This window comes from Ambystoma mexicanum, chromosome 6q (genome assembly GCF_040938575.1).
Source record: "Ambystoma mexicanum isolate Mex_15411 chromosome 6q, UKY_AmexF1_1, whole genome shotgun sequence".
Lineage (NCBI taxonomy): Eukaryota > Metazoa > Chordata > Amphibia > Caudata > Ambystomatidae > Ambystoma > Ambystoma mexicanum.
In genome coordinates this window covers 1629285552-1629313297 of record NC_090937.1, presented here as the reverse complement: position 1 = coordinate 1629313297, position 27746 = coordinate 1629285552, and the positions used below count along the sequence as shown (strand labels likewise).

General features: G+C 50.0%; 19 non-coding genes across 19 annotated transcripts; all 19 read right to left on the bottom strand.

Moving 5' to 3' along the window:
• Window positions 1–1079: 1079 nt before the first annotated feature.
• On the bottom strand, window positions 1080–1151 carry TRNAG-UCC (transfer RNA glycine (anticodon UCC)). The gene has a single exon. It is a non-coding gene; the product is annotated as a tRNA-Gly (tRNA).
• Window positions 1152–2336: 1185 nt separating this feature from the next.
• On the bottom strand, window positions 2337–2408 carry TRNAG-UCC (transfer RNA glycine (anticodon UCC)). Its single transcript has one exon. It is a non-coding gene; the product is annotated as a tRNA-Gly (tRNA).
• Window positions 2409–3589: 1181 nt separating this feature from the next.
• On the bottom strand, window positions 3590–3661 carry TRNAG-UCC (transfer RNA glycine (anticodon UCC)). The gene has a single exon. It is a non-coding gene; the product is annotated as a tRNA-Gly (tRNA).
• Window positions 3662–4846: 1185 nt separating this feature from the next.
• On the bottom strand, window positions 4847–4918 carry TRNAG-UCC (transfer RNA glycine (anticodon UCC)). Its single transcript has one exon. It is a non-coding gene; the product is annotated as a tRNA-Gly (tRNA).
• Window positions 4919–6103: 1185 nt separating this feature from the next.
• TRNAG-UCC (transfer RNA glycine (anticodon UCC)) lies at window positions 6104–6175 on the bottom strand. The gene has a single exon. It is a non-coding gene; the product is annotated as a tRNA-Gly (tRNA).
• A 1181-nt stretch (window positions 6176–7356) lies between these two features.
• Window positions 7357–7428, bottom strand: TRNAG-UCC (transfer RNA glycine (anticodon UCC)). Its single transcript has one exon. It is a non-coding gene; the product is annotated as a tRNA-Gly (tRNA).
• Window positions 7429–8613: 1185 nt separating this feature from the next.
• TRNAG-UCC (transfer RNA glycine (anticodon UCC)) lies at window positions 8614–8685 on the bottom strand. Its single transcript has one exon. It is a non-coding gene; the product is annotated as a tRNA-Gly (tRNA).
• A 2438-nt stretch (window positions 8686–11123) lies between these two features.
• On the bottom strand, window positions 11124–11195 carry TRNAG-UCC (transfer RNA glycine (anticodon UCC)). The gene has a single exon. It is a non-coding gene; the product is annotated as a tRNA-Gly (tRNA).
• Window positions 11196–12380: 1185 nt separating this feature from the next.
• Window positions 12381–12452, bottom strand: TRNAG-UCC (transfer RNA glycine (anticodon UCC)). Its single transcript has one exon. It is a non-coding gene; the product is annotated as a tRNA-Gly (tRNA).
• A 1185-nt stretch (window positions 12453–13637) lies between these two features.
• On the bottom strand, window positions 13638–13709 carry TRNAG-UCC (transfer RNA glycine (anticodon UCC)). The gene has a single exon. It is a non-coding gene; the product is annotated as a tRNA-Gly (tRNA).
• Window positions 13710–14894: 1185 nt separating this feature from the next.
• Window positions 14895–14966, bottom strand: TRNAG-UCC (transfer RNA glycine (anticodon UCC)). Its single transcript has one exon. It is a non-coding gene; the product is annotated as a tRNA-Gly (tRNA).
• A 1185-nt stretch (window positions 14967–16151) lies between these two features.
• On the bottom strand, window positions 16152–16223 carry TRNAG-UCC (transfer RNA glycine (anticodon UCC)). The gene has a single exon. It is a non-coding gene; the product is annotated as a tRNA-Gly (tRNA).
• Window positions 16224–17408: 1185 nt separating this feature from the next.
• Window positions 17409–17480, bottom strand: TRNAG-UCC (transfer RNA glycine (anticodon UCC)). The gene has a single exon. It is a non-coding gene; the product is annotated as a tRNA-Gly (tRNA).
• A 2450-nt stretch (window positions 17481–19930) lies between these two features.
• Window positions 19931–20002, bottom strand: TRNAG-UCC (transfer RNA glycine (anticodon UCC)). Its single transcript has one exon. It is a non-coding gene; the product is annotated as a tRNA-Gly (tRNA).
• Window positions 20003–21187: 1185 nt separating this feature from the next.
• Window positions 21188–21259, bottom strand: TRNAG-UCC (transfer RNA glycine (anticodon UCC)). The gene has a single exon. It is a non-coding gene; the product is annotated as a tRNA-Gly (tRNA).
• Window positions 21260–22444: 1185 nt separating this feature from the next.
• Window positions 22445–22516, bottom strand: TRNAG-UCC (transfer RNA glycine (anticodon UCC)). Its single transcript has one exon. It is a non-coding gene; the product is annotated as a tRNA-Gly (tRNA).
• Window positions 22517–23701: 1185 nt separating this feature from the next.
• Window positions 23702–23773, bottom strand: TRNAG-UCC (transfer RNA glycine (anticodon UCC)). The gene has a single exon. It is a non-coding gene; the product is annotated as a tRNA-Gly (tRNA).
• A 1185-nt stretch (window positions 23774–24958) lies between these two features.
• Window positions 24959–25030, bottom strand: TRNAG-UCC (transfer RNA glycine (anticodon UCC)). Its single transcript has one exon. It is a non-coding gene; the product is annotated as a tRNA-Gly (tRNA).
• A 2442-nt stretch (window positions 25031–27472) lies between these two features.
• On the bottom strand, window positions 27473–27544 carry TRNAG-UCC (transfer RNA glycine (anticodon UCC)). The gene has a single exon. It is a non-coding gene; the product is annotated as a tRNA-Gly (tRNA).
• Window positions 27545–27746: the final 202 nt, after the last annotated feature.

Sequence of the window (27746 nt, the reverse complement as noted above, 5' to 3'; positions counted from 1 at the left end):
GGTCTTGCCGGTCAGCCCAACATTTCCCCGGGACCCCTTAAAAAAGGAGCTTGGTTTTAAGTTTGGTTTGATTGAACAGTACATTTTGTTGGCTGGGCTGGGACCCTCTCCTATTTAGCGCAAGAGTGGAACGAGGCAGCAAGTTCAAGGAATGACATTGCATCCAGGCACTTACAGCTCTTTGTGCCCTAATGCCATGACACAAAAACATAATTTGAAAAAAGTTAGCAGAGGATGGTTTCGATCCATCGACCTCTGGGTTATGGGCCCAGCACGCTTCCGCTGCGCCACTCTGCTGGTTGGAGAACAAGAGCTTTTCTGGGCTTTTACAGCCTACAAACCGACAACCCTAGACCCAGTTTCGAGTGAAGCGGGCAGTAGGCCTTACAAAGCCAAACAACCTGCAAGCACGCACTCCCATCCCATGGCCTTTTGCAGACAGGCCTCATTTCTCTAGCTCACACCCTAACTGCCAACACCCCTTCCCCTTCTCTCTCTGTCTCTCTCTCTCTGTCTCTCTCTCTCATTCTCTCTCTCTCGCAAATAGATACTTTACTTCCCAGGTGCAACAAAACAAGCCTTCTCGAGCTGGCAGATATGGGAAGGAAGGAAGGAAGGGCCAGTTTGGAAACTCAACTCAATTACCATAAATCCCCTGCTAAGGGTTATGGGAGGGAGGAATGAAGGAACTTTGCTTCAGGGAAAGGGCTGCTGCTGCTTCAGCATGTGAGGAGCGCAGCCACACGTTTCACCTTCTTCAGTATGTTGGTTTACAGGATGAGAGAGATCCTGAAACCTCACTCTAATAGGCTGAGGTGCTGTGCTCGGTGGCCTGCTGGGACCAAGGCCCGTCAGGGCAAGGCGAATAGGCCTTTGTCAGGCCTTCGTCAGGGCTTTGTCGGGGAGGGGCCAGGAGCCCTGCTCGCTTCAATCCCCTCACCGATAGACAGTTGCAGAAACTAGGATGCAAGAACCTTTCCTGGATGGGGTTTTGATTTTCACGAAAAGTGTGTCAGCTTTGCTTTCAGCATGAGTCTGATTTCCAAAAAATGCATTTTGAACAATTTAAAGATTTGATCTGCGTTGGCCGGGAATCGAACCCGGGTCAACTGCTTGGAAGGCAGCTATGCTCACCACTATACCACCAACGCCTGCCTGTCTGGGCTATCTGATGGAGCGGCATTTAGAAATAAGAATAAGTCATTGGCTGGGAATGAAAAAAGCTTGCGTTTGACGCAGAAGCAGTTCGCATCATGAGGTCTTGCCGGTCAGCCCAACATTTCCCCGGGACCCCTTAAAAAAGGAGCTTGGTTTTAAGTTTGGTTTGATTGAACAGTGCATTTTGTTGGCTGGGCTGGGACCCTCTCCTATTTAGCGCAAGAGTGGAACGAGGCAGCAAGTTCAAGGAATGACATTGCATCCAGGCACTTACAGCTCTTTGTGCCCTAATGCCATGACACAAAAACATAATTTGAAAAAAGTTAGCAGAGGATGGTTTCGATCCATCGACCTCTGGGTTATGGGCCCAGCACGCTTCCGCTGCGCCACTCTGCTGGTTGGAGAACAAGAGCTTTTCTGGGCTTTTACAGCCTACAAACCGACAACCCTAGACCCAGTTTCGAGTGAAGCGGGCAGTAGGCCTTACAAAGCCAAACAACCTGCAACCACGCACTCCCATCCCATGGCCTTTTGCAGACAGGCCTCATTTCTCTAGCTCACACCCTAACTGCCAACACCCCTTCCCCTTCTCTCTCTGTCTCTCTCTCTCTGTCTCTCTCTCTCATTCTCTCTCTCTCGCAAATAGATACTTTACTTCCCAGGTGCAACAAAACAAGCCTTCTCGAGCTGGCAGATATGGGAAGGAAGGAAGGAAGGGCCAGTTTGGAAACTCAACTCAATTACCATAAATCCCCTGCTAAGGGTTATGGGAGGGAGGAATGAAGGAACTTTGCTTCAGGGAAAGGGCTGCTGCTGCTTCAGCATGTGAGGAGCGCAGCCACACGTTTCACCTTCTTCAGTATGTTGGTTTACAGGATGAGAGAGATCCTGAAACCTCACTCTAATAGGCTGAGGTGCTGTGCTCGGTGGCTTGCTGGGACCAAGGCCCGTCAGGGCAAGGCGAATAGGCCTTTGTCAGGCCTTCGTCAGGGCTTTGTCGGGGAGGGGCCAGGAGCCCTGCTCGCTTCAATCCCCTCACCGATAGACAGTTGCAGAAACTAGGATGCAAGAACCTTTCCTGGATGGGGTTTTGATTTTCACGAAAAGTGTGTCAGCTTTGCTTTCAGCATGAGTCTGATTTCCAAAAAATGCATTTTGAACAATTTAAAGATTTGATCTGCGTTGGCCGGGAATCGAACCCGGGTCAACTGCTTGGAAGGCAGCTATGCTCACCACTATACCACCAACGCCTGCCTGTCTGGGCTATCTGATGGAGCGGCCCTTAGAAATAAGAATAAGTCATTGGCTGGGAATGAAAAAAGCTTGCGTTTGACGCAGAAGCAGTTCGCATCATGAGGTCTTGCCGGTCAGCCCAACATTTCCCCGGGACCCCTTAAAAAAGGAGCTTGGTTTTAAGTTTGGTTTGATTGAACAGTGCATTTTGTTGGCTGGGCTGGGACCCTCTCCTATTTAGCGCAAGAGTGGAACGAGGCAGCAAGTTCAAGGAATGACATTGCATCCAGGCACTTACAGCTCTTTGTGCCCTAATGCCATGACACAAAAACATAATTTGAAAAAAGTTAGCAGAGGATGGTTTCGATCCATCGATCTCTGGGTTATGGGCCCAGCACGCTTCCGCTGCGCCACTCTGCTGGTTGGAGAACAAGAGCTTTTCTGGGCTTTTACAGCCTACAAACCGACAACCCTAGACCCAGTTTCGAGTGAAGCGGGCAGTAGGCCTTACAAAGCCAAACAACCTGCAACCACGCACTCCCATCCCATGGCCTTTTGCAGACAGGCCTCATTTCTCTAGCTCACACCCTAACTGCCAACACCCCTTCCCCTTCTCTCTCTGTCTCTCTCTCTCTGTCTCTCTCTCTCATTCTCTCTCTCTCGCAAATAGATACTTTACTTCCCAGGGGCAACAAAACAAGCCTTCTCGAGCTGGCAGATATGGGAAGGAAGGAAGGGCCAGTTTGGAAACTCAACTCAATTACCATAAATCCCCTGCTAAGGGTTATGGGAGGGAGGAATGAAGGAACTTTGCTTCAGGGAAAGGGCTGCTGCTGCTTCAGCATGTGAGGAGCGCAGCCACACGTTTCACCTTCTTCAGTATGTTGGTTTACAGGATGAGAGAGATCCTGAAACCTCACTCTAATAGGCTGAGGTGCTGTGCTCGGTGGCCTGCTGGGACCAAGGCCCGTCAGGGCAAGGCGAATAGGCCTTTGTCAGGCCTTCGTCAGGGCTTTGTCGGGGAGGGGCCAGGAGCCCTGCTCGCTTCAATCCCCTCACCGATAGACAGTTGCAGAAACTAGGATGCAAGAACCTTTCCTGGATGGGGTTTTGATTTTCACGAAAAGTGTGTCAGCTTTGCTTTCAGCATGAGTCTGATTTCCAAAAAATGCATTTTGAACAATTTAAAGATTTGATCTGCGTTGGCCGGGAATCGAACCCGGGTCAACTGCTTGGAAGGCAGCTATGCTCACCACTATACCACCAACGCCTGCCTGTCTGGGCTATCTGATGGAGCGGCCCTTAGAAATAAGAATAAGTCATTGGCTGGGAATGAAAAAAGCTTGCGTTTGACGCAGAAGCAGTTCGCATCATGAGGTCTTGCCGGTCAGCCCAACATTTCCCCGGGACCCCTTAAAAAAGGAGCTTGGTTTTAAGTTTGGTTTGATTGAACAGTGCATTTTGTTGGCTGGGCTGGGACCCTCTCCTATTTAGCGCAAGAATGGAACGAGGCAGCAAGTTCAAGGAATGACATTGCATCCAGGCACTTACAGCTCTTTGTGCCCTAATGCCATGACACAAAAACATAATTTGAAAAAAGTTAGCAGAGGATGGTTTCGATCCATCGATCTCTGGGTTATGGGCCCAGCACGCTTCCGCTGCGCCACTCTGCTGGTTGGAGAACAAGAGCTTTTCTGGGCTTTTACAGCCTACAAACCGACAACCCTAGACCCAGTTTCGAGTGAAGCGGGCAGTAGGCCTTACAAAGCCAAACAACCTGCAACCACGCACTCCCATCCCATGGCCTTTTGCAGACAGGCCTCATTTCTCTAGCTCACACCCTAACTGCCAACACCCCTTCCCCTTCTCTCTCTGTCTCTCTCTCTCTGTCTCTCTCTCTCATTCTCTCTCTCTCGCAAATAGATACTTTACTTCCCAGGTGCAACAAAACAAGCCTTCTCGAGCTGGCAGATATGGGAAGGAAGGAAGGAAGGGCCAGTTTGGAAACTCAACTCAATTACCATAAATCCCCTGCTAAGGGTTATGGGAGGGAGGAATGAAGGAACTTTGCTTCAGGGAAAGGGCTGCTGCTGCTTCAGCATGTGAGGAGCGCAGCCACACGTTTCACCTTCTTCAGTATGTTGGTTTACAGGATGAGAGAGATCCTGAAACCTCACTCTAATAGGCTGAGGTGCTGTGCTCGGTGGCCTGCTGGGACCAAGGCCCGTCAGGGCAAGGCGAATAGGCCTTTGTCAGGCCTTCGTCAGGGCTTTGTCGGGGAGGGGCCAGGAGCCCTGCTCGCTTCAATCCCCTCACCGATAGACAGTTGCAGAAACTAGGATGCAAGAACCTTTCCTGGATGGGGTTTTGATTTTCACGAAAAGTGTGTCAGCTTTGCTTTCAGCATGAGTCTGATTTCCAAAAAATGCATTTTGAACAATTTAAAGATTTGATCTGCGTTGGCCGGGAATCGAACCCGGGTCAACTGCTTGGAAGGCAGCTATGCTCACCACTATACCACCAACGCCTGCCTGTCTGGGCTATCTGATGGAGCGGCCCTTAGAAATAAGAATAAGTCATTGGCTGGGAATGAAAAAAGCTTGCGTTTGACGCAGAAGCAGTTCGCATCATGAGGTCTTGCCGGTCAGCCCAACATTTCCCCGGGACCCCTTAAAAAAGGAGCTTGGTTTTAAGTTTGGTTTGATTGAACAGTACATTTTGTTGGCTGGGCTGGGACCCTCTCCTATTTAGCGCAAGAGTGGAACGAGGCAGCAAGTTCAAGGAATGACATTGCATCCAGGCACTTACAGCTCTTTGTGCCCTAATGCCATGACACAAAAACATAATTTGAAAAAAGTTAGCAGAGGATGGTTTCGATCCATCGACCTCTGGGTTATGGGCCCAGCACGCTTCCGCTGCGCCACTCTGCTGGTTGGAGAACAAGAGCTTTTCTGGGCTTTTACAGCCTACAAACCGACAACCCTAGACCCAGTTTCGAGTGAAGCGGGCAGTAGGCCTTACAAAGCCAAACAACCTGCAACCACGCACTCCCATCCCATGGCCTTTTGCAGACAGGCCTCATTTCTCTAGCTCACACCCTAACTGCCAACACCCCTTCCCCTTCTCTCTCTGTCTCTCTCTCTCTGTCTCTCTCTCTCATTCTCTCTCTCTCGCAAATAGATACTTTACTTCCCAGGTGCAACAAAACAAGCCTTCTCGAGCTGGCAGATATGGGAAGGAAGGAAGGAAGGGCCAGTTTGGAAACTCAACTCAATTACCATAAATCCCCTGCTAAGGGTTATGGGAGGGAGGAATGAAGGAACTTTGCTTCAGGGAAAGGGCTGCTGCTGCTTCAGCATGTGAGGAGCGCAGCCACACGTTTCACCTTCTTCAGTATGTTGGTTTACAGGATGAGAGAGATCCTGAAACCTCACTCTAATAGGCTGAGGTGCTGTGCTCGGTGGCTTGCTGGGACCAAGGCCCGTCAGGGCAAGGCGAATAGGCCTTTGTCAGGCCTTCGTCAGGGCTTTGTCGGGGAGGGGCCAGGAGCCCTGCTCGCTTCAATCCCCTCACCGATAGACAGTTGCAGAAACTAGGATGCAAGAACCTTTCCTGGATGGGGTTTTGATTTTCACGAAAAGTGTGTCAGCTTTGCTTTCAGCATGAGTCTGATTTCCAAAAAATGCATTTTGAACAATTTAAAGATTTGATCTGCGTTGGCCGGGAATCGAACCCGGGTCAACTGCTTGGAAGGCAGCTATGCTCACCACTATACCACCAACGCCTGCCTGTCTGGGCTATCTGATGGAGCGGCCCTTAGAAATAAGAATAAGTCATTGGCTGGGAATGAAAAAAGCTTGCGTTTGACGCAGAAGCAGTTCGCATCATGAGGTCTTGCCGGTCAGCCCAACATTTCCCCGGGACCCCTTAAAAAAGGAGCTTGGTTTTAAGTTTGGTTTGATTGAACAGTGCATTTTGTTGGCTGGGCTGGGACCCTCTCCTATTTAGCGCAAGAGTGGAACGAGGCAGCAAGTTCAAGGAATGACATTGCATCCAGGCACTTACAGCTCTTTGTGCCCTAATGCCATGACACAAAAACATAATTTGAAAAAAGTTAGCAGAGGATGGTTTCGATCCATCGATCTCTGGGTTATGGGCCCAGCACGCTTCCGCTGCGCCACTCTGCTGGTTGGAGAACAAGAGCTTTTCTGGGCTTTTACAGCCTACAAACCGACAACCCTAGACCCAGTTTCGAGTGAAGCGGGCAGTAGGCCTTACAAAGCCAAACAACCTGCAACCACGCACTCCCATCCCATGGCCTTTTGCAGACAGGCCTCATTTCTCTAGCTCACACCCTAACTGCCAACACCCCTTCCCCTTCTCTCTCTGTCTCTCTCTCTCTGTCTCTCTCTCTCATTCTCTCTCTCTCGCAAATAGATACTTTACTTCCCAGGGGCAACAAAACAAGCCTTCTCGAGCTGGCAGATATGGGAAGGAAGGAAGGGCCAGTTTGGAAACTCAACTCAATTACCATAAATCCCCTGCTAAGGGTTATGGGAGGGAGGAATGAAGGAACTTTGCTTCAGGGAAAGGGCTGCTGCTGCTTCAGCATGTGAGGAGCGCAGCCACACGTTTCACCTTCTTCAGTATGTTGGTTTACAGGATGAGAGAGATCCTGAAACCTCACTCTAATAGGCTGAGGTGCTGTGCTCGGTGGCCTGCTGGGACCAAGGCCCGTCAGGGCAAGGCGAATAGGCCTTTGTCAGGCCTTCGTCAGGGCTTTGTCGGGGAGGGGCCAGGAGCCCTGCTCGCTTCAATCCCCTCACCGATAGACAGTTGCAGAAACTAGGATGCAAGAACCTTTCCTGGATGGGGTTTTGATTTTCACGAAAAGTGTGTCAGCTTTGCTTTCAGCATGAGTCTGATTTCCAAAAAATGCATTTTGAACAATTTAAAGATTTGATCTGCGTTGGCCGGGAATCGAACCCGGGTCAACTGCTTGGAAGGCAGCTATGCTCACCACTATACCACCAACGCCTGCCTGTCTGGGCTATCTGATGGAGCGGCCCTTAGAAATAAGAATAAGTCATTGGCTGGGAATGAAAAAAGCTTGCGTTTGACGCAGAAGCAGTTCGCATCATGAGGTCTTGCCGGTCAGCCCAACATTTCCCCGGGACCCCTTAAAAAAGGAGCTTGGTTTTAAGTTTGGTTTGATTGAACAGTGCATTTTGTTGGCTGGGCTGGGACCCTCTCCTATTTAGCGCAAGAGTGGAACGAGGCAGCAAGTTCAAGGAATGACATTGCATCCAGGCACTTACAGCTCTTTGTGCCCTAATGCCATGACACAAAAACATAATTTGAAAAAAGTTAGCAGAGGATGGTTTCGATCCATCGACCTCTGGGTTATGGGCCCAGCACGCTTCCGCTGCGCCACTCTGCTGGTTGGAGAACAAGAGCTTTTATGGGCTTTTACAGCCTACAAACCGACAACCCTAGACCCAGTTTCGAGTGAAGCGGGCAGTAGGCCTTACAAAGCCAAACAACCTGCAACCACGCACTCCCATCCCATGGCCTTTTGCAGACAGGCCTCATTTCTCTAGCTCACACCCTAACTGCCAACACCCCTTCCCCTTCTCTCTCTGTCTCTCTCTCTCTGTCTCTCTCTCTCATTCTCTCTCTCTCGCAAATAGATACTTTACTTCCCAGGTGCAACAAAACAAGCCTTCTCGAGCTGGCAGATATGGGAAGGAAGGAAGGAAGGGCCAGTTTGGAAACTCAACTCAATTACCATAAATCCCCTGCTAAGGGTTATGGGAGGGAGGAATGAAGGAACTTTGCTTCAGGGAAAGGGCTGCTGCTGCTTCAGCATGTGAGGAGCGCAGCCACACGTTTCACCTTCTTCAGTATGTTGGTTTACAGGATGAGAGAGATCCTGAAACCTCACTCTAATAGGCTGAGGTGCTGTGCTCGGTGGCCTGCTGGGACCAAGGCCCGTCAGGGCAAGGCGAATAGGCCTTTGTCAGGCCTTCGTCAGGGCTTTGTCGGGGAGGGGCCAGGAGCCCTGCTCGCTTCAATCCCCTCACCGATAGACAGTTGCAGAAACTAGGATGCAAGAACCTTTCCTGGATGGGGTTTTGATTTTCACGAAAAGTGTGTCAGCTTTGCTTTCAGCATGAGTCTGATTTCCAAAAAATGCATTTTGAACAATTTAAAGATTTGATCTGCGTTGGCCGGGAATCGAACCCGGGTCAACTGCTTGGAAGGCAGCTATGCTCACCACTATACCACCAACGCCTGCCTGTCTGGGCTATCTGATGGAGCGGCCCTTAGAAATAAGAATAAGTCATTGGCTGGGAATGAAAAAAGCTTGCGTTTGACGCAGAAGCAGTTCGCATCATGAGGTCTTGCCGGTCAGCCCAACATTTCCCCGGGACCCCTTAAAAAAGGAGCTTGGTTTTAAGTTTGGTTTGATTGAACAGTGCATTTTGTTGGCTGGGCTGGGACCCTCTCCTATTTAGCGCAAGAGTGGAACGAGGCAGCAAGTTCAAGGAATGACATTGCATCCAGGCACTTACAGCTCTTTGTGCCCTAATGCCATGACACAAAAACATAATTTGAAAAAAGTTAGCAGAGGATGGTTTCGATCCATCGACCTCTGGGTTATGGGCCCAGCACGCTTCCGCTGCGCCACTCTGCTGGTTGGAGAACAAGAGCTTTTCTGGGCTTTTACAGCCTACAAACCGACAACCCTAGACCCAGTTTCGAGTGAAGCGGGCAGTAGGCCTTACAAAGCCAAACAACCTGCAACCACGCACTCCCATCCCATGGCCTTTTGCAGACAGGCCTCATTTCTCTAGCTCACACCCTAACTGCCAACACCCCTTCCCCTTCTCTCTCTGTCTCTCTCTCTCTGTCTCTCTCTCTCATTCTCTCTCTCTCGCAAATAGATACTTTACTTCCCAGGGGCAACAAAACAAGCCTTCTCGAGCTGGCAGATATGGGAAGGAAGGAAGGGCCAGTTTGGAAACTCAACTCAATTACCATAAATCCCCTGCTAAGGGTTATGGGAGGGAGGAATGAAGGAACTTTGCTTCAGGGAAAGGGCTGCTGCTGCTTCAGCATGTGAGGAGCGCAGCCACACGTTTCACCTTCTTCAGTATGTTGGTTTACAGGATGAGAGAGATCCTGAAACCTCACTCTAATAGGCTGAGGTGCTGTGCTCGGTGGCCTGCTGGGACCAAGGCCCGTCAGGGCAAGGCGAATAGGCCTTTGTCAGGCCTTCGTCAGGGCTTTGTCGGGGAGGGGCCAGGAGCCCTGCTCGCTTCAATCCCCTCACCGATAGACAGTTGCAGAAACTAGGATGCAAGAACCTTTCCTGGATGGGGTTTTGATTTTCACGAAAAGTGTGTCAGCTTTGCTTTCAGCATGAGTCTGATTTCCAAAAAATGCATTTTGAACAATTTAAAGATTTGATCTGCGTTGGCCAGGAATCGAACCCGGGTCAACTGCTTGGAAGGCAGCTATGCTCACCACTATACCACCAACGCCTGCCTGTCTGGGCTATCTGATGGAGCGGCCCTTAGAAATAAGAATAAGTCATTGGCTGGGAATGAAAAAAGCTTGCGTTTGACGCAGAAGCAGTTCGCATCATGAGGTCTTGCCGGTCAGCCCAACATTTCCCCGGGACCCCTTAAAAAAGGAGCTTGGTTTTAAGTTTGGTTTGATTGAACAGTACATTTTGTTGGCTGGGCTGGGACCCTCTCCTATTTAGCGCAAGAGTGGAACGAGGCAGCAAGTTCAAGGAATGACATTGCATCCAGGCACTTACAGCTCTTTGTGCCCTAATGCCATGACACAAAAACATAATTTGAAAAAAGTTAGCAGAGGATGGTTTCGATCCATCGACCTCTGGGTTATGGGCCCAGCACGCTTCCGCTGCGCCACTCTGCTGGTTGGAGAACAAGAGCTTTTCTGGGCTTTTACAGCCTACAAACCGACAACCCTAGACCCAGTTTCGAGTGAAGCGGGCAGTAGGCCTTACAAAGCCAAACAACCTGCAACCACGCACTCCCATCCCATGGCCTTTTGCAGACAGGCCTCATTTCTCTAGCTCACACCCTAACTGCCAACACCCCTTCCCCTTCTCTCTCTGTCTCTCTCTCTCTGTCTCTCTCTCTCATTCTCTCTCTCTCGCAAATAGATACTTTACTTCCCAGGTGCAACAAAACAAGCCTTCTCGAGCTGGCAGATATGGGAAGGAAGGAAGGAAGGGCCAGTTTGGAAACTCAACTCAATTACCATAAATCCCCTGCTAAGGGTTATGGGAGGGAGGAATGAAGGAACTTTGCTTCAGGGAAAGGGCTGCTGCTGCTTCAGCATGTGAGGAGCGCAGCCACACGTTTCACCTTCTTCAGTATGTTGGTTTACAGGATGAGAGAGATCCTGAAACCTCACTCTAATAGGCTGAGGTGCTGTGCTCGGTGGCCTGCTGGGACCAAGGCCCGTCAGGGCAAGGCGAATAGGCCTTTGTCAGGCCTTCGTCAGGGCTTTGTCGGGGAGGGGCCAGGAGCCCTGCTCGCTTCAATCCCCTCACCGATAGACAGTTGCAGAAACTAGGATGCAAGAACCTTTCCTGGATGGGGTTTTGATTTTCACGAAAAGTGTGTCAGCTTTGCTTTCAGCATGAGTCTGATTTCCAAAAAATGCATTTTGAACAATTTAAAGATTTGATCTGCGTTGGCCGGGAATCGAACCCGGGTCAACTGCTTGGAAGGCAGCTATGCTCACCACTATACCACCAACGCCTGCCTGTCTGGGCTATCTGATGGAGCGGCCCTTAGAAATAAGAATAAGTCATTGGCTGGGAATGAAAAAAGCTTGCGTTTGACGCAGAAGCAGTTCGCATCATGAGGTCTTGCCGGTCAGCCCAACATTTCCCCGGGACCCCTTAAAAAAGGAGCTTGGTTTTAAGTTTGGTTTGATTGAACAGTACATTTTGTTGGCTGGGCTGGGACCCTCTCCTATTTAGCGCAAGAGTGGAACGAGGCAGCAAGTTCAAGGAATGACATTGCATCCAGGCACTTACAGCTCTTTGTGCCCTAATGCCATGACACAAAAACATAATTTGAAAAAAGTTAGCAGAGGATGGTTTCGATCCATCGACCTCTGGGTTATGGGCCCAGCACGCTTCCGCTGCGCCACTCTGCTGGTTGGAGAACAAGAGCTTTTCTGGGCTTTTACAGCCTACAAACCGACAACCCTAGACCCAGATTCGAGTGAAGCGGGCAGTAGGCCTTACAAAGCCAAACAACCTGCAACCACGCACTCCCATCCCATGGCCTTTTGCAGACAGGCCTCATTTCTCTAGCTCACACCCTAACTGCCAACACCCCTTCCCCTTCTCTCTCTGTCTCTCTCTCTCTGTCTCTCTCTCTCATTCTCTCTCTCTCGCAAATAGATACTTTACTTCCCAGGTGCAACAAAACAAGCCTTCTCGAGCTGGCAGATATGGGAAGGAAGGAAGGAAGGGCCAGTTTGGAAACTCAACTCAATTACCATAAATCCCCTGCTAAGGGTTATGGGAGGGAGGAATGAAGGAACTTTGCTTCAGGGAAAGGGCTGCTGCTGCTTCAGCATGTGAGGAGCGCAGCCACACGTTTCACCTTCTTCAGTATGTTGGTTTACAGGATGAGAGAGATCCTGAAACCTCACTCTAATAGGCTGAGGTGCTGTGCTCGGTGGCCTGCTGGGACCAAGGCCCGTCAGGGCAAGGCGAATAGGCCTTTGTCAGGCCTTCGTCAGGGCTTTGTCGGGGAGGGGCCAGGAGCCCTGCTCGCTTCAATCCCCTCACCGATAGACAGTTGCAGAAACTAGGATGCAAGAACCTTTCCTGGATGGGGTTTTGATTTTCACGAAAAGTGTGTCAGCTTTGCTTTCAGCATGAGTCTGATTTCCAAAAAATGCATTTTGAACAATTTAAAGATTTGATCTGCGTTGGCCGGGAATCGAACCCGGGTCAACTGCTTGGAAGGCAGCTATGCTCACCACTATACCACCAACGCCTGCCTGTCTGGGCTATCTGATGGAGCGGCCCTTAGAAATAAGAATAAGTCATTGGCTGGGAATGAAAAAAGCTTGCGTTTGACGCAGAAGCAGTTCGCATCATGAGGTCTTGCCGGTCAGCCCAACATTTCCCCGGGACCCCTTAAAAAAGGAGCTTGGTTTTAAGTTTGGTTTGATTGAACAGTACATTTTGTTGGCTGGGCTGGGACCCTCTCCTATTTAGCGCAAGAGTGGAACGAGGCAGCAAGTTCAAGGAATGACATTGCATCCAGGCACTTACAGCTCTTTGTGCCCTAATGCCATGACACAAAAACATAATTTGAAAAAAGTTAGCAGAGGATGGTTTCGATCCATCGACCTCTGGGTTATGGGCCCAGCACGCTTCCGCTGCGCCACTCTGCTGGTTGGAGAACAAGAGCTTTTCTGGGCTTTTACAGCCTACAAACCGACAACCCTAGACCCAGTTTCGAGTGAAGCGTGCAGTAGGCCTTACAAAGCCAAACAACCTGCAACCACGCACTCCCATCCCATGGCCTTTTGCAGACAGGCCTCATTTCTCTAGCTCACACCCTAACTGCCAACACCCCTTCCCCTTCTCTCTCTGTCTCTCTCTCTCTGTCTCTCTCTCTCATTCTCTCTCTCTCGCAAATAGATACTTTACTTCCCAGGTGCAACAAAACAAGCCTTCTCGAGCTGGCAGATATGGGAAGGAAGGAAGGAAGGGCCAGTTTGGAAACTCAACTCAATTACCATAAATCCCCTGCTAAGGGTTATGGGAGGGAGGAATGAAGGAACTTTGCTTCAGGGAAAGGGCTGCTGCTGCTTCAGCATGTGAGGAGCGCAGCCACACGTTTCACCTTCTTCAGTATGTTGGTTTACAGGATGAGAGAGATCCTGAAACCTCACTCTAATAGGCTGAGGTGCTGTGCTCGGTGGCCTGCTGGGACCAAGGCCCGTCAGGGCAAGGCGAATAGGCCTTTGTCAGGCCTTCGTCAGGGCTTTGTCGGGGAGGGGCCAGGAGCCCTGCTCGCTTCAATCCCCTCACCGATAGACAGTTGCAGAAACTAGGATGCAAGAACCTTTCCTGGATGGGGTTTTGATTTTCACGAAAAGTGTGTCAGCTTTGCTTTCAGCATGAGTCTGATTTCCAAAAAATGCTTTTTGAACAAATTAAAGATTTGATCTGCGTTGGCCGGGAATCGAACCCGGGTCAACTGCTTGGAAGGCAGCTATGCTCACCACTATACCACCAACGCCTGCCTGTCTGGGCTATCTGATGGAGCGGCCTTTAGAAATAAGAATAAGTCATTGGCTGGGAATGAAAAAAGCTTGCGTTTGACGCAGAAGCAGTTCGCATCATGAGGTCTTGCCGGTCAGCCCAACATTTCCCCGGGACCCCTTAAAAAAGGAGCTTGGTTTTAAGTTTGGTTTGATTGAACAGTGCATTTTGTTGGCTGGGCTGGGACCCTCTCCTATTTAGCGCAAGAGTGGAACGAGGCAGCAAGTTCAAGGAATGACATTGCATCCAGGCACTTACAGCTCTTTGTGCCCTAATGCCATGACACAAAAACATAATTTGAAAAAAGTTAGCAGAGGATGGTTTCGATCCATCGACCTCTGGGTTATGGGCCCAGCACGCTTCCGCTGCGCCACTCTACTGGTTGGAGAACAAAAGCTTTTCTGGGCTTTTACAGCCTACAAACCGACAACCCTAGACCCATTTTCGAGTGAAGCGGGCAGTAGGCCTTACAAAGCCAAACAACCTGCAACCACGCACTCCCATCCCATGGCCTTTTGCAGACAGGCCTCATTTCTCTAGCTCACACCCTAACTGCCAACACCCCTTCCCCTTCTCTCTCTGTCTCTCTCTGTCTGTCTCTCTCTCTCATTCTCTCTCTCTCGCAAATAGATACTTTACTTCCCAGGTGCAACAAAACAAGCCTTCTCGAGCTGGCAGATATGGGAAGGAAGGAAGGAAGGGCCAGTTTGGAAACTCAACTCAATTACCATAAATCCCCTGCTAAGGGTTATGGGAGGGAGGAATGAAGGAACTTTGCTTCAGGGAAAGGGCTGCTGCTGCTTCAGCATGTGAGGAGCGCAGCCACACGTTTCACCTTCTTCAGTATGTTGGTTTACAGGATGAGAGAGATCCTGAAACCTCACTCTAATAGGCTGAGGTGCTGTGCTCGGTGGCCTGCTGGGACCAAGGCCCGTCAGGGCAAGGCGAATAGGCCTTTGTCAGGCCTTCGTCAGGGCTTTGTCGGGGAGGGGCCAGGAGCCCTGCTCGCTTCAATCCCCTCACCGATAGACAGTTGCAGAAACTAGGATGCAAGAACCTTTCCTGGATGGGGTTTTGATTTTCACGAAAAGTGTGTCAGCTTTGCTTTCAGCATGAGTCTGATTTCCAAAAAATGCATTTTGAACAATTTAAAGATTTGATCTGCGTTGGCCGGGAATCGAACCCGGGTCAACTGCTTGGAAGGCAGCTATGCTCACCACTATACCACCAACGCCTGCCTGTCTGGGCTATCTGATGGAGCGGCCCTTAGAAATAAGAATAAGTCATTGGCTGGGAATGAAAAAAGCTTGCGTTTGACGCAGAAGCAGTTCGCATCATGAGGTCTTGCCGGTCAGCCCAACATTTCCCCGGGACCCCTTAAAAAAGGAGCTTGGTTTTAAGTTTGGTTTGATTGAACAGTGCATTTTGTTGGCTGGGCTGGGACCCTCTCCTATTTAGCGCAAGAGTGGAACGAGGCAGCAAGTTCAAGGAATGACATTGCATCCAGGCACTTACAGCTCTTTGTGCCCTAATGCCATGACACAAAAACATAATTTGAAAAAAGTTAGCAGAGGATGGTTTCGATCCATCGACCTCTGGGTTATGGGCCCAGCACGCTTCCGCTGCGCCACTCTGCTGGTTGGAGAACAAGAGCTTTTCTGGGCTTTTACAGCCTACAAACCGACAACCCTAGACCCAGTTTCGAGTGAAGCGGGCAGTAGGCCTTACAAAGCCAAACAACCTGCAACCACGCACTCCCATCCCATGGCCTTTTGCAGACAGGCCTCATTTCTCTAGCTCACACCCTAACTGCCAACACCCCTTCCCCTTCTCTCTCTGTCTCTCTCTCTCTGTCTCTCTCTCTCATTCTCTCTCTCTCGCAAATAGATACTTTACTTCCCAGGTGCAACAAAACAAGCCTTCTCGAGCTGGCAGATATGGGAAGGAAGGAAGGAAGGGCCAGTTTGGAAACTCAACTCAATTACCATAAATCCCCTGCTAAGGGTTATGGGAGGGAGGAATGAAGGAACTTTGCTTCAGGGAAAGGGCTGCTGCTGCTTCAGCATGTGAGGAGCGCAGCCACACGTTTCACCTTCTTCAGTATGTTGGTTTACAGGATGAGAGAGATCCTGAAACCTCACTCTAATAGGCTGAGGTGCTGTGCTCGGTGGCCTGCTGGGACCAAGGCCCGTCAGGGCAAGGCGAATAGGCCTTTGTCAGGCCTTCGTCAGGGCTTTGTCGGGGAGGGGCCAGGAGCCCTGCTCGCTTCAATCCCCTCACCGATAGACAGTTGCAGAAACTAGGATGCAAGAACCTTTCCTGGATGGGGTTTTGATTTTCACGAAAAGTGTGTCAGCTTTGCTTTCAGCATGAGTCTGATTTCCAAAAAATGCATTTTGAACAATTTAAAGATTTGATCTGCGTTGGCCGGGAATCGAACCCGGGTCAACTGCTTGGAAGGCAGCTATGCTCACCACTATACCACCAACGCCTGCCTGTCTGGGCTATCTGATGGAGCGGCCCTTAGAAATAAGAATAAGTCATTGGCTGGGAATGAAAAAAGCTTGCGTTTGACGCAGAAGCAGTTCGCATCATGAGGTCTTGCCGGTCAGCCCAACATTTCCCCGGGACCCCTTAAAAAAGGAGCTTGGTTTTAAGTTTGGTTTGATTGAACAATAAATTTTGTTGGCTGGGCTGGGACCCTCTCCTATTTAGCGCAAGAGTGGAACGAGGCAGCAAGTTCAAGGAATGACATTGCATCCAGGCACTTACAGCTCTTTGTGCCCTAATGCCATGACACAAAAACATAATTTGAAAAAAGTTAGCAGAGGATGGTTTCGATCCATCGACCTGTGGGTTATGGGCCCAGCACGCTTCCGCTGCGCCACTCTGTTGGTTGGAGAACAAGAGCTTTTCTGGGCTTTTACAGCCTACAAACCGACAACCCTAGACCCAGTTTCGAGTGAAGCGGGCAGTAGGCCTTACAAAGCCAAACAACCTGCAACCACGCACTCCCATCCCATGGCCTTTTGCAGACAGGCCTCATTTCTCTAGCTCACACCCTAACTGCCAACACCCCTTCCCCTTCTCTCTCTGTCTCTCTCTCTCTGTCTCTCTCTCTCATTCTCTCTCTCTCGCAAATAGATACTTTACTTCCCAGGTGCAACAAAACAAGCCTTCTCGAGCTGGCAGATATGGGAAGGAAGGAAGGAAGGGCCAGTTTGGAAACTCAACTCAATTACCATAAATCCCCTGCTAAGGGTTATGGGAGGGAGGAATGAAGGAACTTTGCTTCAGGGAAAGGGCTGCTGCTGCTTCAGCATGTGAGGAGCGCAGCCACACGTTTCACCTTCTTCAGTATGTTGGTTTACAGGATGAGAGAGATCCTGAAACCTCACTCTAATAGGCTGAGGTGCTGTGCTCGGTGGCCTGCTGGGACCAAGGCCCGTCAGGGCAAGGCGAATAGGCCTTTGTCAGGCCTTCGTCAGGGCTTTGTCGGGGAGGGGCCAGGAGCCCTGCTCGCTTCAATCCCCTCACCGATAGACAGTTGCAGAAACTAGGATGCAAGAACCTTTCCTGGATGGGGTTTTGATTTTCACGAAAAGTGTGTCAGCTTTGCTTTCAGCATGAGTCTGATTTCCAAAAAATGCATTTTGAACAATTTAAAGATTTGATCTGCGTTGGCCGGGAATCGAACCCGGGTCAACTGCTTGGAAGGCAGCTATGCTCACCACTATACCACCAACGCCTGCCTGTCTGGGCTATCTGATGGAACGGCCCTTAGAAATAAGAATAAGTCATTGGCTGGGAATGAAAAAAGCTTGCGTTTGACGCAGAAGCAGTTCGCATCATGAGGTCTTGCCGGTCAGCCCAACATTTCCCCGGGACCCCTTAAAAAAGGAGCTTGGTTTTAAGTTTGGTTTGATTGAACAGTACATTTTGTTGGCTGGGCTGGGACCCTCTCCTATTTAGCGCAAGAGTGGAACGAGGCAGCAAGTTCAAGGAATGACATTGCATCCAGGCACTTACAGCTCTTTGTGCCCTAATGCCATGACACAAAAACATAATTTGAAAAAAGTTAGCAGAGGATGGTTTCGATCCATCGACCTCTGGGTTATGGGCCCAGCACGCTTCCGCTGCGCCACTCTGCTGGTTGGAGAACAAGAGCTTTTCTGGGCTTTTACAGCCTACAAACCGACAACCCTAGACCCAGTTTCGAGTGAAGCGGGCAGTAGGCCTTACAAAGCCAAACAACCTGCAACCACGCACTCCCATCCCATGGCCTTTTGCAGACAGGCCTCATTTCTCTAGCTCACACCCTAACTGCCAACACCCCTTCCCCTTCTCTCTCTGTCTCTCTCTCTCTGTCTCTCTCTCTCATTCTCTCTCTCTCGCAAATAGATACTTTACTTCCCAGGTGCAACAAAACAAGCCTTCTCGAGCTGGCAGATATGGGAAGGAAGGAAGGAAGGAAGGGCCAGTTTGGAAACTCAACTCAATTACCATAAATCCCCTGCTAAGGGTTATGGGAGGGAGGAATGAAGGAACTTTGCTTCAGGGAAAGGGCTGCTGCTGCTTCAGCATGTGAGGAGCGCAGCCACACGTTTCACCTTCTTCAGTATGTTGGTTTACAGGATGAGAGAGATCCTGAAACCTCACTCTAATAGGCTGAGGTGCTGTGCTCGGTGGCCTGCTGGGACCAAGGCCCGTCAGGGCAAGGCGAATAGGCCTTTGTCAGGCCTTCGTCAGGGCTTTGTCGGGGAGGGGCCAGGAGCCCTGCTCGCTTCAATCCCCTCACCGATAGACAGTTGCAGAAACTAGGATGCAAGAACCTTTCCTGGATGGGGTTTTGATTTTCACGAAAAGTGTGTCAGCTTTGCTTTCAGCATGAGTCTGATTTCCAAAAAATGCATTTTGAACAATTTAAAGATTTGATCTGCTTTGGCCGGGAATCGAACCCGGGTCAACTGCTTGGAAGGCAGCTATGCTCACCACTATACCACCAACGCCTGCCTGTCTGGGCTATCTGATGGAGCGGCCTTTAGAAATAAGAATAAGTCATTGGCTGGGAATGAAAAAAGCTTGCGTTTGACGCAGAAGCAGTTCGCATCATGAGGTCTTGCCGGTCAGCCCAACATTTCCCCGGGACCCCTTAAAAAAGGAGCTTGGTTTTAAGTTTGGTTTGATTGAACAGTACATTTTGTTGGCTGGGCTGGGACCCTCTCCTATTTAGCGCAAGAGTGGAACGAGGCAGCAAGTTCAAGGAATGACATTGCATCCAGGCACTTACAGCTCTTTGTGCCCTAATGCCATGACACAAAAACATAATTTGAAAAAAGTTAGCAGAGGATGGTTTCGATCCATCGACCTGTGGGTTATGGGCCCAGCACGCTTCCGCTGCGCCACTCTGTTGGTTGGAGAACAAGAGCTTTTCTGGGCTTTTACAGCCTACAAACCGACAACCCTAGACCCAGTTTCGAGTGAAGCGGGCAGTAGGCCTTACAAAGCCAAACAACCTGCAACCACGCACTCCCATCCCATGGCCTTTTGCAGACAGGCCTCATTTCTCTAGCTCACACCCTAACTGCCAACACCCCTTCCCCTTCTCTCTCTGTCTCTCTCTCTCTGTCTCTCTCTCTCATTCTCTCTCTCTCGCAAATAGATACTTTACTTCCCAGGTGCAACAAAACAAGCCTTCTCGAGCTGGCAGATATGGGAAGGAAGGAAGGAAGGAAGGGCCAGTTTGGAAACTCAACTCAATTACCATAAATCCCCTGCTAAGGGTTATGGGAGGGAGGAATGAAGGAACTTTGCTTCAGGGAAAGGGCTGCTGCTGCTTCAGCATGTGAGGAGCGCAGCCACACGTTTCACCTTCTTCAGTATGTTGGTTTACAGGATGAGAGAGATCCTGAAACCTCACTCTAATAGGCTGAGGTGCTGTGCTCGGTGGCCTGCTGGGACCAAGGCCCGTCAGGGCAAGGCGAATAGGCCTTTGTCAGGCCTTCGTCAGGGCTTTGTCGGGGAGGGGCCAGGAGCCCTGCTCGCTTCAATCCCCTCACCGATAGACAGTTGCAGAAACTAGGATGCAAGAACCTTTCCTGGATGGGGTTTTGATTTTCACGAAAAGTGTGTCAGCTTTGCTTTCAGCATGAGTCTGATTTCCAAAAAATGCATTTTGAACAATTTAAAGATTTGATCTGCGTTGGCCGGGAATCGAACCCGGGTCAACTGCTTGGAAGGCAGCTATGCTCACCACTATACCACCAACGCCTGCCTGTCTGGGCTATCTGATGGAACGGCCCTTAGAAATAAGAATAAGTCATTGGCTGGGAATGAAAAAAGCTTGCGTTTGACGCAGAAGCAGTTCGCATCATGAGGTCTTGCCGGTCAGCCCAACATTTCCCCGGGACCCCTTAAAAAAGGAGCTTGGTTTTAAGTTTGGTTTGATTGAACAGTACATTTTGTTGGCTGGGCTGGGACCCTCTCCTATTTAGCGCAAGAGTGGAACGAGGCAGCAAGTTCAAGGAATGACATTGCATCCAGGCACTTACAGCTCTTTGTGCCCTAATGCCATGACACAAAAACATAATTTGAAAAAAGTTAGCAGAGGATGGTTTCGATCCATCGACCTCTGGGTTATGGGCCCAGCACGCTTCCGCTGCGCCACTCTGCTGGTTGGAGAACAAGAGCTTTTCTGGGCTTTTACAGCCTACAAACCGACAACCCTAGACCCAGTTTCGAGTGAAGCGGGCAGTAGGCCTTACAAAGCCAAACAACCTGCAACCACGCACTCCCATCCCATGGCCTTTTGCAGACAGGCCTCATTTCTCTAGCTCACACCCTAACTGCCAACACCCCTTCCCCTTCTCTCTCTGTCTCTCTCTCTCTGTCTCTCTCTCTCATTCTCTCTCTCTCGCAAATAGATACTTTACTTCCCAGGTGCAACAAAACAAGCCTTCTCGAGCTGGCAGATATGGGAAGGAAGGAAGGAAGGGCCAGTTTGGAAACTCAACTCAATTACCATAAATCCCCTGCTAAGGGTTATGGGAGGGAGGAATGAAGGAACTTTGCTTCAGGGAAAGGGCTGCTGCTGCTTCAGCATGTGAGGAGCGCAGCCACACGTTTCACCTTCTTCAGTATGTTGGTTTACAGGATGAGAGAGATCCTGAAACCTCACTCTAATAGGCTGAGGTGCTGTGCTCGGTGGCCTGCTGGGACCAAGGCCCGTCAGGGCAAGGCGAATAGGCCTTTGTCAGGCCTTCGTCAGGGCTTTGTCGGGGAGGGGCCAGGAGCCCTGCTCGCTTCAATCCCCTCACCGATAGACAGTTGCAGAAACTAGGATGCAAGAACCTTTCCTGGATGGGGTTTTGATTTTCACGAAAAGTGTGTCAGCTTTGCTTTCAGCATGAGTCTGATTTCCAAAAAATGCATTTTGAACAATTTAAAGATTTGATCTGCGTTGGCCGGGAATCGAACCCGGGTCAACTGCTTGGAAGGCAGCTATGCTCACCACTATACCACCAACGCCTGCCTGTCTGGGCTATCTGATGGAGCGGCCTTTAGAAATAAGAATAAGTCATTGGCTGGGAATGAAAAAAGCTTGCGTTTGACGCAGAAGCAGTTCGCATCATGAGGTCTTGCCGGTCAGCCCAACATTTCCCCGGGACCCCTTAAAAAAGGAGCTTGGTTTTAAGTTTGGTTTGATTGAACAGTGCATTTTGTTGGCTGGGCTGGGACCCTCTCCTATTTAGCGCAAGAGTGGAACGAGGCAGCAAGTTCAAGGAATGACATTGCATCCAGGCACTTACAGCTCTTTGTGCCCTAATGCCATGACACAAAAACATAATTTGAAAAAAGTTAGCAGAGGATGGTTTCGATCCATCGACCTCTGGGTTATGGGCCCAGCACGCTTCCGCTGCGCCACTCTACTGGTTGGAGAACAAAAGCTTTTCTGGGCTTTTACAGCCTACAAACCGACAACCCTAGACCCATTTTCGAGTGAAGCGGGCAGTAGGCCTTACAAAGCCAAACAACCTGCAACCACGCACTCCCATCCCATGGCCTTTTGCAGACAGGCCTCATTTCTCTAGCTCACACCCTAACTGCCAACACCCCTTCCCCTTCTCTCTCTGTCTCTCTCTGTCTGTCTCTCTCTCTCATTCTCTCTCTCTCGCAAATAGATACTTTACTTCCCAGGTGCAACAAAACAAGCCTTCTCGAGCTGGCAGATATGGGAAGGAAGGAAGGAAGGGCCAGTTTGGAAACTCAACTCAATTACCATAAATCCCCTGCTAAGGGTTATGGGAGGGAGGAATGAAGGAACTTTGCTTCAGGGAAAGGGCTGCTGCTGCTTCAGCATGTGAGGAGCGCAGCCACACGTTTCACCTTCTTCAGTATGTTGGTTTACAGGATGAGAGAGATCCTGAAACCTCACTCTAATAGGCTGAGGTGCTGTGCTCGGTGGCCTGCTGGGACCAAGGCCCGTCAGGGCAAGGCGAATAGGCCTTTGTCAGGCCTTCGTCAGGGCTTTGTCGGGGAGGGGCCAGGAGCCCTGCTCGCTTCAATCCCCTCACCGATAGACAGTTGCAGAAACTAGGATGCAAGAACCTTTCCTGGATGGGGTTTTGATTTTCACGAAAAGTGTGTCAGCTTTGCTTTCAGCATGAGTCTGATTTCCAAAAAATGCATTTTGAACAATTTAAAGATTTGATCTGCGTTGGCCGGGAATCGAACCCGGGTCAACTGCTTGGAAGGCAGCTATGCTCACCACTATACCACCAACGCCTGCCTGTCTGGGCTATCTGATGGAGCGGCCCTTAGAAATAAGAATAAGTCATTGGCTGGGAATGAAAAAAGCTTGCGTTTGACGCAGAAGCAGTTCGCATCATGAGGTCTTGCCGGTCAGCCCAACATTTCCCCGGGACCCCTTAAAAAAGGAGCTTGGTTTTAAGTTTGGTTTGATTGAACAGTGCATTTTGTTGGCTGGGCTGGGACCCTCTCCTATTTAGCGCAAGAGTGGAACGAGGCAGCAAGTTCAAGGAATGACATTGCATCCAGGCACTTACAGCTCTTTGTGCCCTAATGCCATGACACAAAAACATAATTTGAAAAAAGTTAGCAGAGGATGGTTTCGATCCATCGACCTCTGGGTTATGGGCCCAGCACGCTTCCGCTGCGCCACTCTGCTGGTTGGAGAACAAGAGCTTTTCTGGGCTTTTACAGCCTACAAACCGACAACCCTAGACCCAGTTTCGAGTGAAGCGGGCAGTAGGCCTTACAAAGCCAAACAACCTGCAACCACGCACTCCCATCCCATGGCCTTTTGCAGACAGGCCTCATTTCTCTAGCTCACACCCTAACTGCCAACACCCCTTCCCCTTCTCTCTCTGTCTCTCTCTCTCTGTCTCTCTCTCTCATTCTCTCTCTCTCGCAAATAGATACTTTACTTCCCAGGTGCAACAAAACAAGCCTTCTCGAGCTGGCAGATATGGGAAGGAAGGAAGGAAGGGCCAGTTTGGAAACTCAACTCAATTACCATAAATCCCCTGCTAAGGGTTATGGGAGGGAGGAATGAAGGAACTTTGCTTCAGGGAAAGGGCTGCTGCTGCTTCAGCATGTGAGGAGCGCAGCCACACGTTTCACCTTCTTCAGTATGTTGGTTTACAGGATGAGAGAGATCCTGAAACCTCACTCTAATAGGCTGAGGTGCTGTGCTCGGTGGCCTGCTGGGACCAAGGCCCGTCAGGGCAAGGCGAATAGGCCTTTGTCAGGCCTTCGTCAGGGCTTTGTCGGGGAGGGGCCAGGAGCCCTGCTCGCTTCAATCCCCTCACCGATAGACAGTTGCAGAAACTAGGATGCAAGAACCTTTCCTGGATGGGGTTTTGATTTTCACGAAAAGTGTGTCAGCTTTGCTTTCAGCATGAGTCTGATTTCCAAAAAATGCATTTTGAACAATTTAAAGATTTGATCTGCGTTGGCCGGGAATCGAACCCGGGTCAACTGCTTGGAAGGCAGCTATGCTCACCACTATACCACCAACGCCTGCCTGTCTGGGCTATCTGATGGAGCGGCCCTTAGAAATAAGAATAAGTCATTGGCTGGGAATGAAAAAAGCTTGCGTTTGACGCAGAAGCAGTTCGCATCATGAGGTCTTGCCGGTCAGCCCAACATTTCCCCGGGACCCCTTAAAAAAGGAGCTTGGTTTTAAGTTTGGTTTGATTGAACAGTACATTTTGTTGGCTGGGCTGGGACCCTCTCCTATTTAGCGCAAGAGTGGAACGAGGCAGCAAGTTCAAGGAATGACATTGCATCCAGGCACTTACAGCTCTTTGTGCCCTAATGCCATGACACAAAAACATAATTTGAAAAAAGTTAGCAGAGGATGGTTTCGATCCATCGACCTCTGGGTTATGGGCCCAGCACGCTTCCGCTGCGCCACTCTGCTGGTTGGAGAACAAGAGCTTTTCTGGGCTTTTACAGCCTACAAACCGACAACCCTAGACCCAGTTTCGAGTGAAGCGGGCAGTAGGCCTTACAAAGCCAAACAACCTGCAACCACGCACTCCCATCCCATGGCCTTTTGCAGACAGGCCTCATTTCTCTAGCTCACACCCTAACTGCCAACACCCCTTCCCCTTCTCTCTCTGTCTCTCTCTCTCTGTCTCTCTCTCTCATTCTCTCTCTCTCGCAAATAGATACTTTACTTCCCAGGTGCAACAAAACAAGCCTTCTCGAGCTGGCAGATATGGGAAGGAAGGAAGGAAGGGCCAGTTTGGAAACTCAACTCAATTACCATAAATCCCCTGCTAAGGGTTATGGGAGGGAGGAATGAAGGAACTTTGCTTCAGGGAAAGGGCTGCTGCTGCTTCAGCATGTGAGGAGCGCAGCCACACGTTTCACCTTCTTCAGTATGTTGGTTTACAGGATGAGAGAGATCCTGAAACCTCACTCTAATAGGCTGAGGTGCTGTGCTCGGTGGCCTGCTGGGACCAAGGCCCGTCAGGGCAAGGCGAATAGGCCTTTGTCAGGCCTTCGTCAGGGCTTTGTCGGGGAGGGGCCAGGAGCCCTGCTCGCTTCAATCCCCTCACCGATAGACAGTTGCAGAAACTAGGATGCAAGAACCTTTCCTGGATGGGGTTTTGATTTTCACGAAAAGTGTGTCAGCTTTGCTTTCAGCATGAGTCTGATTTCCAAAAAATGCATTTTGAACAATTTAAAGATTTGATCTGCGTTGGCCGGGAATCGAACCCGGGTCAACTGCTTGGAAGGCAGCTATGCTCACCACTATACCACCAACGCCTGCCTGTCTGGGCTATCTGATGGAGCGGCCCTTAGAAATAAGAATAAGTCATTGGCTGGGAATGAAAAAAGCTTGCGTTTGACGCAGAAGCAGTTCGCATCATGAGGTCTTGCCGGTCAGCCCAACATTTCCCCGGGACCCCTTAAAAAAGGAGCTTGGTTTTAAGTTTGGTTTGATTGAACAGTACATTTTGTTGGCTGGGCTGGGACCCTCTCCTATTTAGCGCAAGAGTGGAACGAGGCAGCAAGTTCAAGGAATGACATTGCATCCAGGCACTTACAGCTCTTTGTGCCCTAATGCCATGACACAAAAACATAATTTGAAAAAAGTTAGCAGAGGATGGTTTCGATCCATCGACCTCTGGGTTATGGGCCCAGCACGCTTCCGCTGCGCCACTCTGCTGGTTGGAGAACAAGAGCTTTTCTGGGCTTTTACAGCCTACAAACCGACAACCCTAGACCCAGTTTCGAGTGAAGCGGGCAGTAGGCCTTACAAAGCCAAACAACCTGCAACCACGCACTCCCATCCCATGGCCTTTTGCAGACAGGCCTCATTTCTCTAGCTCACACCCTAACTGCCAACACCCCTTCCCCTTCTCTCTCTGTCTCTCTCTCTCTGTCTCTCTCTCTCATTCTCTCTCTCTCGCAAATAGATACTTTACTTCCCAGGTGCAACAAAACAAGCCTTCTCGAGCTGGCAGATATGGGAAGGAAGGAAGGAAGGGCCAGTTTGGAAACTCAACTCAATTACCATAAATCCCCTGCTAAGGGTTATGGGAGGGAGGAATGAAGGAACTTTGCTTCAGGGAAAGGGCTGCTGCTGCTTCAGCATGTGAGGAGCGCAGCCACACGTTTCACCTTCTTCAGTATGTTGGTTTACAGGATGAGAGAGATCCTGAAACCTCACTCTAATAGGCTGAGGTGCTGTGCTCGGTGGCCTGCTGGGACCAAGGCCCGTCAGGGCAAGGCGAATAGGCCTTTGTCAGGCCTTCGTCAGGGCTTTGTCGGGGAGGGGCCAGGAGCCCTGCTCGCTTCAATCCCCTCACCGATAGACAGTTGCAGAAACTAGGATGCAAGAACCTTTCCTGGATGGGGTTTTGATTTTCACGAAAAGTGTGTCAGCTTTGCTTTCAGCATGAGTCTGATTTCCAAAAAATGCATTTTGAACAATTTAAAGATTTGATCTGCGTTGGCCGGGAATCGAACCCGGGTCAACTGCTTGGAAAGCAGCTATGCTCACCACTATACCACCAACGCCTGCCTGTCTGGGCTATCTGATGGAGCGGCCCTTAGAAATAAGAATAAGTCATTGGCTGGGAATGAAAAAAGCTTGCGTTTGACGCAGAAGCAGTTCGCATCATGAGGTCTTGCCGGTCAGCCCAACATTTCCCCGGGACCCCTTAAAAAAGGAGCTTGGTTTTAAGTTTGGTTTGATTGAACAGTACATTTTGTTGGCTGGGCTGGGACCCTCTCCTATTTAGCGCAAGAGTGGAACGAGGCAGCAAGTTCAAGGAATGATATTGCATCCAGGCACTTACAGCTCTTTGTGCCCTAATGCCATGACACAAAAACATAATTTGAAAAAAGTTAGCAGAGGATGATTTCGATCCATCGACCTCTGGGTTATGGGCCCAGCACGCTTCCGCTGCGCCACTCTGCTGGTTGGAGAACAAGAGCTTTTCTGGGCTTTTACAGCCTACAAACCGACAACCCTAGACCCAGTTTCGAGTGAAGCGGGCAGTAGGCCTTACAAAGCCAAACAACCTGCAACCACGCACTCCCATCCCATGGCCTTTTGCAGACAGGCCTCATTTCTCTAGCTCACACCCTAACTGCCAACACCCCTTCCCCTTCTCTCTCTGTCTCTCTCTCTCTGTCTCTCTCTCTCATTCTCTCTCTCTCGCAAATAGATACTTTACTTCCCAGGTGCAACAAAACAAGCCTTCTCGAGCTGGCAGATATGGGAAGGAAGGAAGGAAGGGCCAGTTTGGAAACTCAACTCAATTACCATAAATCCCCTGCTAAGGGTTATGGGAGGGAGGAATGAAGGAACTTTGCTTCAGGGAAAGGGCTGCTGCTGCTTCAGCATGTGAGGAGCGCAGCCACACGTTTCACCTTCTTCAGTATGTTGGTTTACAGGATGAGAGAGATCCTGAAACCTCACTCTAATAGGCTGAGGTGCTGTGCTCGGTGGCCTGCTGGGACCAAGGCCCGTCAGGGCAAGGCGAATAGGCCTTTGTCAGGCCTTCGTCAGGGCTTTGTCGGGGAGGGGCCAGGAGCCCTGCTCGCTTCAATCCCCTCACCGATAGACAGTTGCAGAAACTAGGATGCAAGAACCTTTCCTGGATGGGGTTTTGATTTTCACGAAAAGTGTGTCAGCTTTGCTTTCAGCATGAGTCTGATTTCCAAAAAATGCATTTTGAACAATTTAAAGATTTGATCTGCGTTGGCCGGGAATCGAACCCGGGTCAACTGCTTGGAAGGCAGCTATGCTCACCACTATACCACCAACGCCTGCCTGTCTGGGCTATCTGATGGAGCGGCCTTTAGAAATAAGAATAAGTCATTGGCTGGGAATGAAAAAAGCTTGCGTTTGACGCAGAAGCAGTTTGCATCATGAGGTCTTGCCGGTCAGCCCAACATTTCCCCGGGACCCCTTAAAAAAGGAGCTTGGTTTTAAGTTTGGTTTGATTGAACAGTGCATTTTGTTGGCTGG